This window comes from Haliotis cracherodii, unplaced genomic scaffold (assembly GCF_022045235.1).
Source record: "Haliotis cracherodii isolate W230 unplaced genomic scaffold, xgHalCrac1.p SCAF_10, whole genome shotgun sequence".
Classification (NCBI taxonomy): Eukaryota; Metazoa; Mollusca; class Gastropoda; order Lepetellida; family Haliotidae; genus Haliotis; species Haliotis cracherodii.
Window position 1 is genome coordinate 33,980,442 of NW_027266265.1, and position 22,509 is coordinate 34,002,950.

The 22,509-nt window shown below is 38.1% G+C and overlaps 1 protein-coding gene across 2 annotated transcripts in view; it reads right to left on the reverse strand.

Moving 5' to 3' along the window:
- LOC139449592 (sodium- and chloride-dependent glycine transporter 1-like) overlaps positions 1–19,435 on the reverse strand; it is a 35,908-nt gene extending 16,473 nt beyond the window's left edge. The window contains exon 1 of one of the 2 annotated variants that reach the window (XM_071231060.1): positions 18,955–19,435. The gene's annotated coding sequence lies outside the window, so the exon portion shown is untranslated. The remainder of the gene's footprint in view (positions 1–18,954) is intronic. The other variant, XM_071231069.1, reaches the window with a different exon arrangement.
- Positions 19,436–22,509: the final 3,074 nt, after the last annotated feature.

A 22,509-nucleotide genomic window follows, 5' to 3' on the forward strand; every position in this document is an offset into this window, starting at 1 on the left:
TATTTGGATTCCCCGACATTCCGCAGTACTAAAAGTAGTGCGCCTCGGTGGGCGTGGCTTAATGTTTTACATTCATTGGGAAATGAATGCATGACACGTGACCAATTCAGCTAATCAAAATGCCGGAATTTCAATGAACACAACGAAAATTTAATTATAAGAACTTGATAACATAGTGCGTATGCCCCAGGGAGGGCAATGAATTTCTGCCACGAAGACCAGGGGCCACACGGAGTTCTGAGAGTGACAATACATCTCTTGCAAAACGATGCACGTTGTTGAATCAATGAAAGTCACGCGATATGGTGCAAGTCGATCTTGGGTCTGTCAGACAGTTGTCTATCAATTTTCATATTTAGTCTAATCCCCGTCCCTCGTTAGGTTTTAGAAATAAATCAGAAGGCGGGGTGCATTAAAGCACGTGGCGTCTGACGACAAAACATGAAGACATTCCACAAACCGTAACAAAAACGTAAATTGATCATAATTGCTGAACGTCTTCCTGATTTTAATTTTTGGGAATTATTTTTGATAGATTTGCGTCTTTGTATTTCGATCTTCAACAACAGAGATCACTTCCTTCATGTGTACAGAGGGGCGGACTTGTAGCCTAGTGGTTAAAACGTTCGCTCGTCACGCCGACGACCCGGGTTCGATTCCCGACATTGGTACAATGTCCGAAGCCCATTTCTGGTGTTCCCCGCCGTGATATTGCTAGACTATTTCTAAAAGCGGCGTAAAACTATAGTCACCCATGTGTACAGAAACCTGATTAATATGTGTTATTGTTATTTATCTTTTTATTTCATTACACGTGGTGCAGAAAAATAAATGGATATGGCATCAATTATCATTCAATAAAAAATAATATCTCCTTTCATCATTTGTAGATCCCATTTGTATCATACACTATTGCCTAAAAGTTCATTCCCCATGCGTTACACGCATGTGACACGGGTGCTCAACGGGTTGCACACGGGTCGAGAACGCGTGGGTTACTCGTTGCACACGCGTGTGCCATGCGTGTACCACGGGACCGGGTTTCAGTTGAAGTTGGAAAATATATCAAATGAATAGTTAGATAAATCAAAACAATGAGATGTGAATCTTGACTTGAGTTGAGCGGACATTGACCACTGTTCACCAGACCATAAAAACAACGACCTTGTGCCCGTCTTAATTAGTGTTCGTTTGCTGGACTTTTGTGGCAGGAACCATTCCACGAGGGTCCGGTCTAGCCATTGTGGCTACACGACAGTAGGACAGTAGTGAATTTAGGGCTTGCCCTCATTTCGCCTACACCTCATTTCGCCTACAATAATTCAAATGCTTAATTGCCTAACCCCTATTATATGAATGGGCATTATCCATCACATTCTTTATAATTGTTACAAATTGGTTAGTTCTTAGTATTGGTTTAATTAAAGGAAATTAGATGTCTGCTCAATTGTTGAACTGTTATTGTTGTTATTATTGCATTGGTATATATGTACCTGACCTATCAGCTTACTAGTCAGCATCAAAATGGCGAATCTTCAGAGAGCGGAGTTTGTAACATCACAGAGACGTGGCCAGCAAGTACTTTATGCAGGCTATAGATACAGACTGAATGTCAAGCGTCAAGTTGCTGTTCACTGGAAGTGTGTCCACACAGGTTGCAATGGTAGATGCAGCACTATTGCAGAACACGTCGTGTCTACAACTCCTCACAGCCACCCCCCTGTAGAGAATGAAGAACACATCAGACTCATTGGTCGACTCAATCAGCGTGTCCAGACCGACATTTCTCCTGTACAGCAGATTTACAACGCAGAACTGGATCAACTTGATGAAGAAGTAGCTGCGACTGCCCCTTCTTTTGCAAGTGTTCAAGCTTCCCTGTACAGAGCAGCAGTCAACTTTGGAGGAACGTGGACACAGACAGAAGATGGAAGAAACTTTAGGTGCATCAATGACGGGGAAGACGACAGATTACTGGTGTTTGCTACCACTGAGATGTTAGAAATCATGAGTGACTCTGACAGTTTGTTTATGGGTGGTACTTTTTTTGTTTGTCCTAGCTTGTGGCTCCAAGTGTATATTATTCATTGTCTTGTAAATGGTAAAATGTATCCTGTTGCATTTCGTTGCTTCCAACAAGACCAAACAGACATATGCTAGACTATTTAGGTTGTTGAAGGACACAGTAGGAACCAGAACTGGTACTGAACTTTCTCCAGAGGTGTTTCATACTCATTACGAGTCAGCAGTCATAAGTGCCAATGCAGAGGTTTTTCCTGATAGTTATGTGAGGGGTTGTCTGTTTCATTATTCACAATCTTTGTGGCGTCAGGTAGTTGAAAGAGGTCTTGTACGAGAATACACGAAACAATCCAGCAATTCAGTCCCATGTTCGACATGCCGCAGCCCTGCCACTTCTCCCACTTGACCAGGTACAGAATGCATGGGTTGAGGTGATGGAGCAAGGACCTGATGATCAACAGATTGGTGATTTTAACGACTATGTCACCAGCACATGGGTAGATGACGACGCTAGATTCCCCTGCCGTATTTGGAACCAGCACGACAACACCGGTCCCCGATCCAACAACTATCTGGAAGGGTTCCACTGTGGACTGAAAAAGAGAATGCCCCGACATCTAGCAGTTCTTGGAGGAGATCAAGCAGATTGAAAAGGCAGACAGACGCTCCAGGAAACAAATTGATCTTGGAGGATCATGCAGACCCCGAGATCGTGTTGACAGACAAAGGGACGAAAGAATTGAAAGACTAAAGACACAGCTTCTTAGTGGAAGAAAAACTGTAATGCAATTTCTTGATGCCGTTGGATATGTACTAAAGCTACAGTAATCATGAGTCGAATTTCTTTATTTCACATACTGAAGAGGCCACAGGCCTATAGTACAAGTTGAAGAATATACAGTTTTATACAATTTATGTACATATCTCACCAGATCACCTCACGTCATTCCACCTCGCATTTCAACGCAGTCACATAATTTCGCACATTCAGTACAATACCATGCCCTGTAATTTCATAATTTCTATATTACCATATCACATCTTGTTATATCATACAACATATTCTATAACATCATATCATATTGTATCATTATTATAAGTTCATATTATATAGTTTTATTTCATATAACATTATCATAACATACTATACATACCATCGTACCATATATCACAACTATATTGTATCACATTTAAATATGTCATATCACACAACACATTAGCAATGCCATAGCTTGTCCCATCTTATCTTATCATATCATACCATATAATGCCATGTCATTCCATGCCAATTTATTTCACATCAATTAATCAATATTTATTCAACACTGGAAGACCGCAAGCCATATAATATGTACACTAAAAAAAAACAAAAAACCCCCAGTATTTACACAATTTTATAATACACATAATATATTGCATCATATCCCTTCATGCATCATATCACACCACATCACTTCATATCATATCACATCATGTCATGTCACATCATATCATTTCATATACATATAACTATACTTAACCATTTGTAATATCACGTCCCACAATATCATATGACAGCCTAGTAGTTTAATACCATTTCTAACTCTTTTGTTTGTAGTTTATTCAGATGGCAAATATCTACAAATATGTACTTAATGTATATACACAATAGTTTCCTAGTACCAAGCAGCTAAGATTATTCTTTCATAAGGTTCTGTCGGTATAAAGAGGCATAATATATGAACATGGACACATTTTGTAAGATACTTCTTTTTGTGTTTGACAGCAATGTAACAAATTTAATAATATTAGGGAACCTGTAATAATAAGCTTGCAGGTATTTTTCTCTAAGGTGTAAATACACTGGACATACAAGTAAGAAATGAAATTCATCTTCTACTGAGTTTAAACTACATAGATTACAGATTCTTTCTTCACGAGGAATGTTTACATAGCGCCCTGTTTCTATTAAAAGGTCGTGAGAAGAACATCTAAAACGTGAAAGAGCCGTTCGAAATTTTTTAACATTAACTTTTGATAAATAATCTTCCATAATTATTTCTGATTTAAACATTTTGTAATAAAAGCATTTGTTTGTTAGAGTCAATGATGCAGTCCAAGATTGTAAATAAATATCCTTTCATCTCTGGGTTAATGAAAGTATAAACATTGGTTTGGAATACACATTTTGGTTTTGCCAAATATCACCAAAGCCACAACTGAAAAGTAATTCTCTAACACCTGTAACCCAGTTTCTTTTCCCATTATTATCATGAGTCATTACTATTATTACTGCATAATGTAAATATCAGCTATTAAACAATGTATGAAGCTTCAAGATTGTCTTGTCTGTTTAACTGTAGTGCAATTTCTTGATGCCGTTGGATATGTACTAAAGCTACAGTAATCATGAATAATTATTATTATTACTGCATAATGTAAATATCAGCTATTAAACAATGTATGAAGCTTCAAGATTGTCTTGTCTGTTTAACCTTCTTTTGGGTCAGTTCATTAATTTAGGGGTAACACAGCACTTGACTTATGTGCAGTCAGCTGTAAATTTGTTTTGATAAGGGTGTAGGCGAAATGAGGTATAGGCGAAAAGAGGACAGGCCGAATTTAGAAGCGAGTTTATTGCTAGGGGAACCTCGAGTTGACACGATTGTCGCGGGTTGGTAAATGTTCGCGATTAATGACGTGATTGTTTGTGGATTGCGGACATATTCGTTTTAAGTTTTGACCACGTGAGTCATTCCAGGTGACTGCAAATGTAACGTTTTTCGTTCGCCAAATTTATGCTTTAGATAGTACAATTATGATAAAACAGTCACCACTACTTATGTCTTATTTTGTCACGTAGGAATATGTCCCATTTTCCCACAACCCACTTTCTGTTTGGTATTTTGTAAGAATTAGTAAGAGAAAGTTGTGTGTGGTACTCTAACATTTATCACTTACTCTAAGAGGATATGGGAAATGAATATGAACATGTTGTCTCGCTGTTGATAGAATTTGAGATCTTAACAAACACCAGGTGTGACCATGTAGACAGAATCTCGGTAGGGTTTGTGATTTTTACATTTGCCCAATGACCATGGTGAGTATTGTTGAGGATACCAAAGGTGATAGTTTACTATGAGAGGAAATTGATTGTGAGTGTTTATTTCATGTGGATAGGATGTCTTTAGGATTTTAATTCTTTCTTTATCTGTGGGTAATCCTTTCACGTTGATGTGAAGGAGGTCACTCAACCAGGTCATGACAATGATTATGCGCAAGGCTCGGGATAGCGAGAAGATCCTTGGAGGTGTTGATGGTGGCTGGACATACAGCATACAGCATTTCCAGTGTAGACTGGCACCTCGTCTTTGTTTCACTCGGTATTAGAAACCTTGATATACAAGGCTACGGCCACCACGCCATTCACAGGTGCATTTGTCTTTTTACAATGAAGTTGTTCAGCGTTCCCAGTATTTATATACTATCTCACTGATTACTTGTTAACTGGGCATGAATAAATTTTACTATTCATATCATTATAGTTAATCAAATTGTAAATAAAACTTTAATAAAACTGGGCTACACTCTCTCGAAAAATGTATTGTCTGTGGGTAAGTTTAAATGTCAAGTCACATCAGCATTTTTTCAGTTTTATTGCGGCGAAATAATTGCAAGCTTTTTGGACAACATGTTACATGGCTGCTTTTACATGTCTTATTCAAGTGCTTGACTTCCTCAGTAGTTCATGAATTTATTATCAAATAATTACTATTTATTCATTATGTGACATCAATAATTCATTTATGGATACCAAAGAATGAATTTATATCACAAATTTGATCTGATTTTTATCATGAAATGTTTATTAATATAGAAAATCGTTTTTTAGATATCAATAACTGAATTTAATATCAAATAATTTTTATCATCTAAAAAATCTAATATGGTATTGTATCTATAGCCTTCGTCTCCGTGAACCTTATACCCATTTCATAATTCGTGAAGATAAGTACAGTATCGTAACATTTACATTTATAGTCACATTCAGATGATGTCACTACATATAAGTAAGGGCAAGTTTCTTCCCTTTGTTTAATCATTTTTCCTCCTGGCTCTGAATGTGGAACACAGGCTTTAGGGTTACATATGTATCATTGTATTTTAATGCGATATATAATTATTTTCTATCGTACTTACTTCATGTTTTAAATGAGACTTCATGTTTTAATTTACATGTCACAACAAATTACAATTATTGCTTGTAAGCTCAACACAATTGACGAATACTCTAAAAGATATGACCAGTAAACCATTAATGTACGTTGAAAAAATATATATTGTAAATGCCAAAATGATGTATCTAGAGTCAAGTAGAAGATATATTGACAATGGCGCTGGGATTTTATTCAACAAACCCCTGAAAACAACACTCAATGTTTACCTCTCCTGGCGGCCATTATGCAACGGCCATCTTATACACAACCCCGCGCTCACGTCTACAGGTCTGTTCCTGTAGTATGGTAGTTAGGAGAACCCTCTCCCCAAAGTATATCCTCCATGATATAACCTACTCTCATTAATTAAATGCTGCCCTTTCCCAGCGTCACGGCTATGGAGCTGAGTAGTATAGGTAATGATGGTTCTGGCTCACTTCCACTGGAGCCGGATTTATTACCTATACTGCTACTACAGGTAGCATTTCTAATGCCAAAATGATTATGTGATTTAATGATAGTCATGAGATTCAGCTAAATTGACTCTAGCTCACCAATACCTGGGGCCAATCATTGCTTTAGATGAGTCTAAATGGTAATAAAAATATTCTTCATTATTTTTAGCGATAAAGCGATATTCAACATTTTTATTAAGTTCTTCGTTCATTTTACTAGGAGACCAGACTATATAACTACACTCTTCTTGTAAATTGATAAGAAACAATTGATTACCGTATTTGGTTGGTTTGACATCACTGATATAATAAAAACCTTGTGGTAATTCTCTCCATTTAATAGTTTTTTCCATTATTATATATATTTATGTAAGCATTTGTCTAAATGTGATCAAAAGATAGTAAGCAATTTATTTTTAATCTCCAACCAGTTCTTTGGTTTTGGCACGGAATAATTGACGCGCTTGTTGCCTCCCTTGTTCTATGAACTTTTTTTTCTCGTCTTCGCTAATACCATTGGTCTTACGAGATTTTGATCGAATCTCCTGCTTCATTACGTTGTATTTGGTGAGCTCCGACAGCACTAAACGAAACTCATCCTCGGATATCTTACAATCGGCCATTGCTGTCGAAATATGATCCTCAATGCTGTTCAACTTTGCTTCGGCGAGTATCCGAATCTTATCGTGTTTTAATGCTTTCTTTTGTAACCTACGAGAAATGAATTTTATCGCTATTCCTGCCAGTCCCGAGACTCTGGCGGTTATTTCCATGCCGAGCACGATAGGCGCGGCAATTATAGTTGATAGTAAACCGACACCGGCTACACCGAGTCCCCATGCCCAGGATGTGTATAAAGATATGGCAGAAAAAATAGATATGTACGACACGAGCGATTACCCAAAAGATAATCCACTGCACAGCGTAGTAAATAAAAAGGTGTTAGGTAAGATGAAGGATGAATGTGCTGGGACCCCTATAGCGGAGTATGTAGGATTAAGACCTATAAAATATGTATTCTATAAAAAAGTCCGATAATGGAGAGATAAGAAAAGCTAAGGGTGTTAAGAAGTATGTGGTAAAAAAGCATATCAAACACGAACAGTATAAAGAATCATTATTCAACGGTAGAACGTTCAAACTCGAGATGAACTCTTTAAGAAGTTACGATCATAGGATATATAGATTAAGAATGAACAAGACATCATTATCCCCCTTAGATACAAAGAGATGGATTGATAATGATGGTGTAACTACCTATGCTTATGGTTATGGTGGTAATACCGTACCGTCGGGAACTATGAACAACTCTTCTCGTACAAATGCCCTACCCGGTCCATCTTGAAGATAATAAAGAATAGGCTCTCCTTCTTTCGTAACCAATCGACTAATGTTATACGTCTTAAGGGACCATATGGGATCGGTTGCACGACGTAGGCCTCCTTCGAGTTCACCTGCCTGGTATAAATATCTTACCCTTACTCTATCCGGAAGTTTTTGTTCTTTGCCTCTCCTCGGTGCTGAAGATTCGGAAGTCACGGATTTCATTTTAATCGCATCGGATGGTTTCTTCCCTATTAATCTCGTTACTTCATTATTCAGCGCTGATACAACGGCTGATAATCGTGTCACCCATTCGGTTGATCTCAATCGCTCGGATTTCATTTCGATCCCATACTGATAGCCAAACAAACGTTCCGCTAATGTCCTGTTAAATCTTTCGACGATAGCTTGACTGTGGTGGGCCTCTCTTTCACCACGGACGATTTTGACATCGTGCTTTGTTAACAGTTTAGTTACCGATCCCATAAACTCGCGACCGGGATCTACTTGAAATAGCTTAGGCCATTTTAGCGGTCCACGTTTATATATGCGGCTCAGTGCATTAGCTACTTGAATCTTTCGAGGTTAATGGCTCAGCCTCTTTGTATCGACTAGCCACATCCACTAATGTTAAAGCGTATTTATACGTTTTGCGTTTTACCTTATCGTGGGGAAGAAACAAGAGGTCAGCCTGATGAACTTCATTCGTCGTAAAAATATCAAACTTCTTCCTCGGTATATAACGTATTTATTGCTCCTACACCTTTCCAATATCCTCGTGGGCTATAGTAAATTTTATTCATTATTAATTAATATTGATGTTTCGTTTAATACATCTCATGACTATCGTTGAATCGCATAATCATTTTGGCATAAAAAATTCCATCCGTAGTAGCAGTATAGGTATATGAATCCAGCTCCAGTGGAAGTGAGCCAGAACCATCATTACCTATAAAAATTTATATCATAGACTCCAGGTGGTGGTCAATTTAGCTGAATCTCATGACTATCGTTGAATCGCATAATCATTTTGGCATAGAAAATGCTACCTGTAGTAGCAGTATAGGTATATGAATCCAGCTCCAGTGGAAGTGAGCCAGAACCATCATTACCTATACTACTAGCTGAGACAAAGAGACCAAACCATCATAAAGTAATTAGGGTCCAATAAAAACAATGCTCCGCCAAACCTCATAAACATGATCACTGAAAGTCGTACTAATGTCAAATCACAAAAAGCATTTGAATAGCATTAACATTTAACAGGGTCATGTATTCTCTTAACACCATCGCAAAACATCATGTAGATGCCACAACAGTACTCATATCACATCTAAAAATGAGACATCAGCAAGTACATATAATAAAATATGTATAAACATTTTGCGTCAGGAAAAAAAATATCTCCTTGTTACCACCTCCATGTTCAGCTAAACACAGGCCCTCCTTTGGTCAAAAGTTTGTTCCCCTTGTAATGAGTGTGTCACGCGTTGCACACGAGTGACAAACAGGGTGCACACCCGTGTTCAACGGGGTGCACACGGGTTGCGTAACGCATTGCTCATGAGTGTAAGAGGAATTAACTTCTTGGCAGTAGTGTACATGGCACAACATAAGAGAGCTACGCGATAAATCGCAAAGAACAATGAAGAACCAAGCGTGGTTCATTTCACAATAAAACATTGTTCTATCATGACGTCATTTCTAGAGATTCGGGCCACCTGCGTGGTCTCGTGGTAGAGCGTCCGCCCGGAGAGCGGAAGGTCCGGGGTTCGATCCCTGACCGCGTCATACCAAAAGACGTTAAAAGATGGTACTTGTTGTTACCCTGTCTGGCGCTCGGCATTAAGGGGCTAAACAAGGACTGGTCGGCTCGGAGTCAGTATACTGCGTCTGAGTGGGGTATGCTAAAATGCGGCATGGTATCTCAGTGAGCTATCAATATAAATCATCATCAGTCCGGACTAGTACAAGCAGCCACACAAACACACACACATTCATGCACGTCGCTTTATAAGTGCAATAATCTTGGACGCGACGTTAAACCCCATTTCACCTCACCTCACCTTCTAGAGATTCGAACTTGCGCTCGCACCTATGTTTGACGACGTTACTTTTGAGAGGGGGGTGTCCAGTGAGTTGTTCACCATAGATGTAGAAGGGCAACGCAGATAAACGCGATGGCCGAGCTATCACATCCAAAACCGGGAGAGATTTGACAATTGGTATTGAGAGAAAAAGTACAGGTAATCGACGTTATGATTGTGAGAATATGCGGGGAAATAACCTCCTGTGCAAAAAATGGACGACTCGTTGTCGTTGTTTATCGTACTATATTTACAATAAAACACTGCAGGGAGAATAAACCACTCGGGGCTGTGCCCCTCATGGTTTATTCTCCCTGCTTTGTTTTATTGTACGATAAACAACTCCCACTCAACTTTTATTTCTTAATTAATGTCAGAAAGTGTTAAAACGACACGTTATGGTGACAAAAGTGATGATGTATTAAGGGTGCATGACATTTAATTGTTTTCAGATAACTAAAACAAATGCTGCCAAAAATTACATTTGTTTACGGATCCACTTCTTAGATTAGTATTGCCATTAATTTCTTCTTCAGTGTTATTTATTACTTGAAGGAGATACATTTCGTAGACTTAAGTGGTGCCTATCATTTCCACTTTTGTCGTATTTATTACTTAAAGGAGATACATTTCTTAGACTATTGGTGCCTATCATTTCCACTTTTGTCTTATATATTACTTAAAGGAGATACATTTCTTAGACTAATGTGGTGCCTATCATTTCCACTTTGGTCGTATTTATTACTTAAAGGAGATACATTTCTTAGACTTATGTGGTGCCTATCATTTCCTCTTCTGTCTTATTTATTACTTAAAGGAGATACATTTCTTAGACTATTGGTGCCTATCATTTCCTCTTCTGTCGTATTTATTACTTAAAAGAGATACATTTCGTAGACTTGTGTGGTGCCTATCATTTCCACTTTTGTCTTATTTTATACTTAAAGGAGATACATTCCTTAGACTTAAGTGGTGCCTATCATTTCCACTTTTGTCTTATTTATTACTTAAAGGAGATACATTTCTTAGACTTGTGTGGTGCCTATCATTTCCTCTTCTGTCTTATTTAATACTTAAAGGAGATACATTCCTTAGACTTAAGTGGTGCCTATCATTTCCACTTTTGTCTTATTTATTACTTAAAGGAGATACATTTCTCAGACTAATGGTGCCTATCATTTCGACTTTTGTCGTATTTATTACTTAAAGGAGATACAGTTCGTAGACTAATGAGGTGCCTATCATTTCCTCTTTTGTCGTATTTATTACTTAAAGGAGATACATTTCTCAGACTAATGGTGCCTATCATTTCGACTTTTGTCGTATTTATTACTTAAAGGAGATACATTTCTTAGACTTGTGTGGTGCCTATCATTTCCACTTTTGTCTTATTTATTACTTAAAGGAGATACATTTCTCAGACTAATGGTGCCTATCATTTCCACTTTTGTCTTATTTATTACTTAAAGGAGATACATTACTTAGACTTGTGTGGTGCCTATCATTTCCACTTTTGTCTTATTTATTACTTAAAGGAGATACATTTCTTAGACTAATGGTGCCTATCATTTCCACTTTTGTCTTATTTATTACTTAAAGGAGATACATTTCTTAGACTTATGTGGTGCCTATCATTTCCTCTTCTGTCTTATTTATTACTTAAAGGAGATACATTTCTTAGACTTGTGTGGTGCCTATCATTTCCACTTTTGTCTTATTTATTACTTGAAGGAGATACATTTCTTAGACTTATGTGGTGCCTATCATTTCCTCTTTTGTCTTATTTATTACTTAAAGGAGATACATTTCTTAGACTAATGTGGTCCCTATCATTTCCACTTTTGTCTTATTTATTACTTGAAGGAGATACATTTCTTAGACTTATGTGGTGCCTATCATTTCCACTTTTGTGTAATTTATTTCTTAAAGGAGATACATTTCTTAGACTAATGTGGTGCCTATCATTTCCACTTTTGTCTTATTTATTACTTAAAGGAGATACATTTCGTAGACTTGTGTGGTGCCTATCATTTCCACTTTTGTCGTATTTAATACTTAAAGGAGATACAGGTCCCCAATAAGACATAACCCCGCACTGACAAGTTCCTTTAAGACATAACCCTACACGAACAAGTCCCCACTCACATTACCCTACATTGACAAGTTCCACTCAGACATAACCCCACACTGACAAGTTCCACGTGGACATAGCCCCGCACGAACAAATTCATATTTGGACATTTCCTCATGTACTATGCACATGTTCGCCACCATAATTGTCGTTATATGAACAACGGTATATGAAAACGGCTTGTACGGAGGGTTACGTTTCATCATAATATATATTTAACAAAGAACAAATATACACTCACACACATTTAATTGCACAGCTGTTGATAATATTAAGATCACAAATTCCAATATCATTACTGACACTACGGTTGTCGACATGTATTAGCAAATATTTTATGGGGAATACTGTATTTGCAATATTGCAGCAAAGGTGGTCAAATTTACAATTTGAGTTAAATTAAATGCACAAATCTTTAGAGACACAATTGCTGTAATCAAGTATACAACATGTCGGCTTCATGAACAGCCATGTTTCAGGGGATATGTCAATATGCAGCCACTGTTGATAACAACAGTCATGGGAATGTCAAAAGAATTAGTTTGCAAAATATATCAGAGCAAACGAAACAACGTATCCCATATTCACCCGCATACCACATACAAGTTTCATATCCAATGTGAAAATTATACCTGCACAAATTTCAGGGAAACGGACAAAAGTGATATATAAAAGCGACAAAAGCATTTCCATATTAATAAGAAATATCTTTAAAAGCAGAGTTGATTGTTCGATTCCGACTATGTCATGAGACGTTGTTACTGAACCACTGTCAAACAGTGCGCGAAAGGTGGGCCTATCCTTCCTCCCCGACGGCACCCGTCACAGCATTATATATACAAATTCCACAGTTATGGACCAGGACTGAATGCGTCCTCGCTTTCAATAACACTCACGGTCGACAGGAGAGAATAATCATAATCAAGTTAGTCTCGGTTATCTGCCGAAACAGATTCAATTGGGCTAAAAAGGCAAATTAGTGGTGAACATTACATGAATGGATCGCTAAAAGACAGTGTTGACATCAAGTGCTCGCGAAGCGTTTAAGCTTGTCCCGCTCTAACTGCATAAGAGAGTAAGTGTTTATGGAAGAGAATGATTTAATTTTGTTTAACGCCTTTTTGAACAGTATTTCCCTTATATGAACCCCGACGGTATCTGAATGGTGTTGGAAAGTCATAACTGACGTAGTCCGTAAAAGTTACGTCACACATTGGAAGGGTGCTGACAGAGCACGGCTCTTCATTGGGTCGTTCTTTCGTTCAATAGAACACAACTTGAATGATCGTCAGTCCAATTTGGTCACATTAACTTGCAGGATACATATATCTCTTGTGTGTTGCAAAAGGTGACGTTCACGGTAAACTCTCTGTGAACTCGACAACGCCATCATGTATCATCATGAACCGCGAGGTACCATGATGGATCATACTCTACATGTGTAAGTACATCTGGCCATAAAGACCACTCAGTATTCCTTAATGTCTACACAGAAACTATGTCATTATAAAGTACAGGACCACGTTGTCTTGGCAGTGAATAAGTAATGAGCCCTTTGGCCTGCGACCCATTTATTCGGGCATCAGTCGTGCTTATTCAGATGTACTAGTATCTAGTTGCGAGAGGTAAAAAAATAAACTTGCTAAAGGAATAAAGAGCAGGATTTAAATCTACTTGAAATAATAAAACACAGTTCTACTACTATTCCTCCTATCGATATATTTCAGTCACTCCATGGCATCAATTAATTCTACAAGAGAAGTTATGTATGACTGTAATAAAGCTCATAACATACATTAATGTGTTTCTCGTCTCTATACTCAGAAGAAAAACAATTGCTAAAGTAACATACTGGTATATAATAACATTGATTGAGAATACAACTGGTAAGTTGTCTATCATATACTGAGATATATGCAAATATACTAGCGGCAAAAAGTAATCGTGCTACATATAATGTTGTGTAAATGTTATATTATTGAAATAACATCGTAGTTGGGTGAGTGAGGTAAAATTTCATACGTCTAAACAATGTTTCATAATGACATATTCATTGATCAAATCCATTCCTGTACCCATGTCAGGAATCGAACCCGGGTCTTCGGCGTGACGAGCGAACGCTTTAACCACTAGGCTAGCCAACCGCCCCTACAAACATTGGAAATAACGGAACACATGTGTTGAGTTCCGCGACTAGTCGTAGATTTACCACATTCAACTACATTCTGCTGAGTAACTGCCATAAATAGGTTTATATACAGTGTTGCAATGACGGCCATTTTGAAACAAAAATGGATTTGAAGTTTTTAAACAAATTGATGTGTTAGTATTTGTTGGAACAAGCATGTGCAGTTTTATCTTCATTTGTCCTGCGCTTTCTGGGGCGAGGACGTTTACAGTACAATGATATGGATCTGGAGAGAAGTTTGGAGCATGGCCAAAATGCAAATGTCCCATCAGGGTCACAATTTGAAATATAGCGAAAAACGGAACAATCTTGAGTTACACTACTTACTAAACGCATATATACCACTACATGTTGAACGAAAAGGGACGAGTAATGGCTATAAATAGCCATAAAAACAAAGTGTCCATTTATTGAATCGGATTCGAACCTCTTGAAGACATCGACGTGTCATTCTCAGTTGAAACATTCCAGCTTCATATGTCCGGTGGTTTCTGAGGAGATGTTTACGGCGGACGGAACATTTTGTGATAAACTATACTTATAACATGTTGTCCAAAAGACCGAATATAGTTTCGATTACTGCAAAAAGGAGAAACTGAACAAGGTACATTTTACACAAAGCATTCTTCAGCACATCAAGCATCAAGCGAATAATTCGTTTGTAAACCACGAGAGTAAAGTTTTTTACCCTGTATTATCTGGATAGTTTGTTTTTAATTGTTTTTTGCAACATAATGGGGGTATGTTCTTACAGAGAAATACAAACAAACGTCTTGTATACATTTCAAGATACCTATGTTAATTATCCTATGGGGCGCCTTTAACGTTGTTATCACATAACGTTGCTCAAGTATACTACCTATATAAACCTATTTTGAATGCATCACATCCACTGGTTTTTATGTTAGCAAAGTTTTTCAGTATTTCGACATGAATGAACGAGACCGTCAGGGTTTTATGCAACATTTTCTGTTTTCATACTCACAGCATGATCATCAAATGCCATGGTGCCTGGTCGACAGGCAGTGTGGATGGCAAACAGAAGGTGCTAACCATAACGACCATGAGGCGCTATTGGCAGCGACAGCTGTTCATGTACATTAAGGAGAATAATACTCGGGCAAAATTTGACGTCCAAGCAATTATGATCCAAGAAATTCAAAAACCATTCTATTTGGCTCCTGACTTAAGTTTGTGATGTAACTGTAAGCCATTATCCGAAGTCAATGGCTCAGCTTTACACAGGGTAATAAAGACAACGTTTAGATATAGACTGGATTGAGGGAGTTGGGTTTACCCCGCTCTTAGCAATATTCCAATACACAATACAACGCTGACTATATAACGTGGCAGTGTCATGTCGCACAACATAATTCATGTACCTCACATTTGTTGATGAAGATGATACATGAAGAGTTGGGTGAGCTATAGCCGTAAATTACAAGTTCAAAATGACAGACATGATTTGAGTCGGACAATGATGTGAGCATATTTTTGATATAACATTGCTTGAATCCCAAACATTCCAGCTTAATAAACCCAGGGGTTTCAGAGAGGCTGAAAATTAAGGAACACTTGAAAAACGAGGGTACGTGAAAGTCAAACGTCTTAACTGGATCCACAATAAGAAAAAAACGCGTACAAAAACGTATTATATGCTGAACAAAAATATTAGGGATTATGAATAGTTTTGGGATATTTTTTATAAAATTATGTGTTCAAGCTTCACTGCAACAACATATTTCCAAGAATATTTATGATCACTAACTTTTTGTGTTTAGTATGTATAATTCCACAAACCACATTCTCTTTGCATACAAGCTTTCATGGTAATACACTCAGACACGGCTTTGGTTATGGAACTACATGTATGCCATGTAAAACATACACCAGGAAATAGGACACCAGGGATATTGTTGCTGACTCTCTGCCATTAGAAGGTTCAATAACTGGAACACAATCAAGTCGACGATAGAATCATAGGATTCCTGCACGACTACGGGACGCAACTGCATATGCAAGCGAAATTGTGGCATCTTAGACGACTGTGCCACCCGTGTGCCCTTGTACTAACATAAAGCTTACCCAAATACCGATCATACCTTCATTCGAGGCTAACGATACGGATACCAGGTATCATACCATAACATGTGGGGCTTCCGAAAACGAATATACGTCCCCAGCAATGTAACTGTCCGTGAAGATTACTGAAATACTGTGCAAACATAAACTTACTGTCCCAACTACGTGGATCCATGCTAATGATGTCAACCACTGGGTTGACAGGTGCAGACTCGATTATTTATAGACAGGAATATTATAAGGCAGGAATATTGCTGTGTGCGGCGTAAAACAAAAACAAACATAACAGTTTAACGGGAATGGCTTGGTAAAATCATTTAATAATAAGTGCACAAGTTGCATAAGTGAGAAGGCGTTTCTGATATATTTCATGTACACATACACGCCACATTCAGACACAAACACAGACACACAGACATACAAGTAAACAAACACCTGCAGACAGACACAAAACATCCGCATGTTAATTAGCTCCATGCATCATATCGCTGTTCTCTCCATTCCTTTATTTAGCTGTACAACAGTTTAAAAGGAAAAGACAAGGAAAGGTGTGACTTTCTGTGAACCAATTACATTGTATGTTCATAAAAACAACATCATAAGCTACATGCATCTGTTTTGACAGGTGGTTTGTTGTGAACACAGATGAAATATCGATCAATGTGAAATATATGGTCCATAGGATAATTAATTATTTTTCAGTTATCAATGTGAAATAAGCGTAATTAATGTAGAACGTGGAGCCGATTGCATAAACAGGTGGCTGGCAGTCAGTCATACTGTATACGTAGTAAATCGTAAATCTATCCGGAACTTAACATGTCCACATAACACCCATGTGTGTTGTCAGAGTCGACAAAATAGAGGGCAGAGCTCCAGATAAACTTTTGGTGTTGTGGGTATTTTACCCATGTATTTTAAAATCATTGGGTATCAGTAATTCTATCTGGGTATTCAAATTTCTGTTACCCACTAGTTTTTACACATGTGAGTATTTAAGTTGAATACTAGTAATTAAAAACACTAATCATCTAGTCCCTGCAAAGCGGTGTTGTGTGTGTTCGAGAGCTTTATAGGACTCAAAAATACCACGATACTTCCACAAGAAAGTGTGATGGCAAATGATCATGATGTAACTGTCATCCCGGAGTTTGGCAAGGTTGACGGAATGCCTGTTTATAATTTCAAAATAAGTTGCTGATTTGCTAATCGAATACGCAGGGTTACTTCACAATATTTTGATGATACGCACAAGTTTTATTTTTGTAGCTTATCTGTAATGTTCGTTGCGTATTTGATACGCTTGGATTTTATTTTACTGCGTATTTCTGCATTTCTGAGGCGTATTCTACGCAGATACGCAGCTTATCTGGATCTCTAGTGGTTACAATAGTGAAATTGCTGAAAGCGAAGCATCGTATCTGGATTACTTTGTGGTTAGTAATGTTGGCAAATGCAAGTCTATTGTACGATTCCGACTATATTATACAGGTGTCCCCTGGTGTAAATTCGATTATTTACAGGCGAATAATGTTACAATTTATCTAAAACGATTCACACTTCAACAGACATTCACTAACATGATGTTGAACTTGAATCCCTCAGTACAAATGTTCTTTCGATTAACTATAACTAATTAATGTCAACATGTTGAGTAAAATATATGTAATAAGCTGTTGCCATGCAACACATCCCACCATCCTCGTCATGTTAAATTCACTTGTATTGGTCTGTCTGGAATATTCCTGACTGCGACCGACGAAAAACAACATACATTCAATCACGCATTTCAATGGCAACTCAATCGTATACCACCATAGGATAAATATACGCGGAACCAGTATGTGAGTGTGTGTGTGTGTGTGTGTGTGTGTGTGTGTGTGTGTGTGTGTGTGTGTGTGTGTGTGTGTGTGTGTGTGTGTGTGTAAGCCACCAAACTAGGAACCATGGAGACACACAGTACATCTGGTACCTGCATCTAGATCTAGATTCGGAAATATTCCAGTAGAGAGTAGGCTAGGGTGTACTAAATTCAACGTATACCACAAGGTCTTACTCATTTGGGGACATATTTGCGACAAAGGTACACGCTCAGTGAAACGAACTGCCGAAACAAAGTTGCACCCCTTTCCCTTTCAAAAAAAAGACTGTATTGTCGCTTACAACATCGCAGCGTCGGCCTACATTTTAAGTAATCCTAAGTCGCTCAGTACATGTAATAACGATTCAAATGATATGTAATCATACTGAGAGGTTTCGTATGCATGGAGCAATAGCGGGAACGTTGTGGAGCGGTGGGAGAGGCATTTGAAATCATAGCGAGTCGTCTGCTAAGGAAGGTCAGGTCCGGTTAAATCAATACTCAGATTTTCGCCTCTATACTGAAGAGCTCCATATCCGGAAAATATTCAACATTGAGACAAGCAATCGCCATCAACGGGACAATAAACTATGACAATTATATACTCACGGGTGAATAGCGTTGCTAATACTCGTAGCGTCAGGTTGTGCAGCGTCAGTATTGACTGTCGGCTGGTGATATGTTATTTAAACATGCTGTGTTCGTGTCCTCGCCTGTAAATATACGGCAGGTCAAAGTCCAATCAAAAGGCTGCACAGGTTGAGCTCGCCCGTTCCCACCGTTTTTATGTATATACCTGCGATATTTTATCTTTGATTTAAAAATAGTAGGGATCGCAGACCATTATCAGCACAAGCGAACGCGTTTTTTGTGGTAATGGTCGGTGTGACATACTGAGAGGAGAGAATCCATTCGACCTGATTATTTCGGCGTTCGTAGTCGTCCGTGAATGTTTGTTGGTCGCCTCATCCATGTCGGTCTCATTAGCAGTGTATGACACACATTTGTCATCAGAAAATTACAACAGTCTGTTTGACAGAAACATAAATACCACGATGAACTTGTCCTGGCCCTGTGCACATGTGCTTGTACTGACTGTGACCTCTGACCTAGGGCGTATGCATAATGAAGAGGTCATCTATCAATAGACAGAGCGTTGGAGCGGAAAGCAAACGAATTGGGATTCAGACACACGGGTGTGTATCGCACTGGGTGTCCTGATGGTTCGTTGATGATAATTCACACTTAATATTGGGAGTTGAAGTTTGAGTTTGTATTGCTATTTACATTTGTAGTTGTTTTTTTAAAAAAAAAAGTATCGCCATTTACTCGATAGCACAGCACTTAACATGAGAAGTCGAGAAATGACACACATGCATATATATAAATATATACAGAGCTCCAAATAAGCTGCGTATCTGCGTGAAATACGCATCAGAAATGCAGAAATACGCAGTAAAATAAAATCCAAGCGTATCAAATACGCAACGAACATTACAGATAAGCTACAAAAAAAACCTTGTGCGTATCATCAAATATTGTGAAGTAACCCTGCGTATTCGATAAGCAAATCAGCAACATATTTTGAAATTATAAACGGGCATTCCGTCAACCTTGCCAAACTCCAGGATGACAGTTACATCATGATCATTTGCCATCACACTTTCTTGTGGAAGTATCGTGGTATTTTTTAGTCCTATAAAGCTCTCGAACCCACTCGACACCAGTTTGCAGGAACTAGATGAATAGTGTTTTTAAATATTTAACTGTGTAAAAAATGTGTAAAATCTAGTGGGTAACAGAAATTTGAATACCCAGATAGAATTACTGATACCCAATGATTTTAAATTGCATGGGCAAAATACCCACAACACCAAAAGCTTATATATATATATATATATATATATATATATATATATATATATATATATATATATATATATATCGACACACACACACACATACATACATACATATATATAAATAATTATATATTTGTATGTGTTTGAACACTAAATTTCGTCTTGGAGATTGCGCGTGTTATCTTGTAAAAAGCAATTCTTTGTTTTATCTATAACAAAATCATGAGGGATTTCCTCTCTTAGTTACGCATCACTAATATTTAATTCATCATCGCATATATTTCCAGTGTGGTTTTTACATGACTAAACACACCAATAACACATGATACCATTTGGCATCAGACTCCAGATGCTACACGGATGTATATATAAATATATATGGCTCCATGCCTTGACAGCCCATATGCGCACATATAGAGGTTATCACGCGAGTGTGTTTGGGGATGGTAAATATCCTGCATTAGGAATAAACATTGTATTTAGCGAGCCTTGGCGAGCTAAATACATAGTGTTTATTCCTAATACAGGATATTTACCATCCCTAAACACACAAGCGTGATAACCTCTTTATCATATAATGTCATTCTTCAATTCTGTGCTTGAAAATCGCTTCCCCTCACTCACAAACATTACCTAAACATTGCGAGTTTTCCTGGAATGCGCGCATTAATATTTATTACGGCACAGGGTAGGTGAAGTGTCAGTCGGACTGTGACAGTAGCCAATATAGTTCAAACTGAAATCTTTTTCTTATACAGTGGCGAAGCAACATACACGCAATTGTTCTTACTTGCCTTTCGCGACAATCCATCGGTCTGTCCGCTAGAGTAACTGCCCTTTGTCAAAGGGGAGCTACTCTAACCCTAGTCTATGAGACTTCACGGCCAGTGATTGTTCACAGTCGGCCTGTTCTGTCATAACGTTAAGAAGTGTAGTCAGATGTATACACAGCGCCAAAACGAATCAAGGTAACAATTCATACATATTTCGCCTAAACCCAACTATTTTTATTTGTGGTAAAGGTTTCAAGCCGCAGAGGTCTACAAGCACAGATATGGCTTCTGATCCCGCTTAGCTAGGCCTAGTGCCCTCGCAAAATTGTTTCGAAATTTATATCTCCAAAGTTTCTAAAACTTATAAAATGCCTTAGCGACGTCACAGTTAGACACTGATTTTAAGTATATTAGACTGTTCTTTTCATAATGATAGCAATCATCTTTGAGTTTATCCAGATTCCCGATGGTTAATTCTGACTCGATCGCCGAATGACAAGTGCAACGCCATGTTTGTTTATAAACACTGAAAGTAGTCCCTACTTGACCTTTGATATTTGCATCTCTATCCGCATATGACCCCAACGGATATCGTTTTTATCCGTTGGCTTTATCCTGCCGAGAAACCTACCCATTATATGATAAATTAACAATATCTTCCTCTTCAGCATTCCAACACGTGGCACACCTATTATGTAAGCGGCAATAAATATATGCAGATGTAATATATCAATGCCAAACTGACACCAGAAACTATTATAAATTATTACTATTAAATTAATATTATTAAGAAAATACAGAAATATGTTCTTCCATTCATACCAGGACACAGTTATTCACGATTCATGACAATTTGGGCCAATATATACAGAACTGAGAAGGGTATGGTTCGCTGACTTGATTGATGAACGTCATCGTATCCCAATTGCGTGGATCGATGCTCATGATGTCCATCACTGGATTGTCTGGTCAATCACTATAGTCGATGTTGATGGTTGATTTGTTGTTTAACGCCGCACTCAGCAATATTCCAGCTATGTGGCGGCGGTCTGCAAATGAGCGAGTCTAGACCACACAATCATGTGATTGACATCATGACCACCGATCCATGCAATTGGGATCGATGATATGACATGCATTAACCAAGTCATGGAGCCTGACCACCCGATCCCGTTATTTTCTCTTACGAGAAGCATACTCGCCTTTTACGGCAAGCATGGGTTACTGAAGACCTATTCTACCCCGGATCTTCACGTGTCCCCAAAACATTCAGGATCCCTAACTGTTTTGGTTCAATATATTTCCAGTGAAATCGTAGGTTTCATAGGTATTGTTTTGTTGCACCTGTTTGATCGTTAGTTGCTTGAGAGAGGAATCTTAGACGCCCAAAATTTGCTTTGTCCCTGAAAACAAAGGCATGGTGGATTTCCACAACTGCACTTTCGGGGACGTCATAACAACAATGTGATGACATTGTTGACGACACGTTCTGATATAGGGTTAGCCCCAGCTTCCGTTTTAAGAATGAA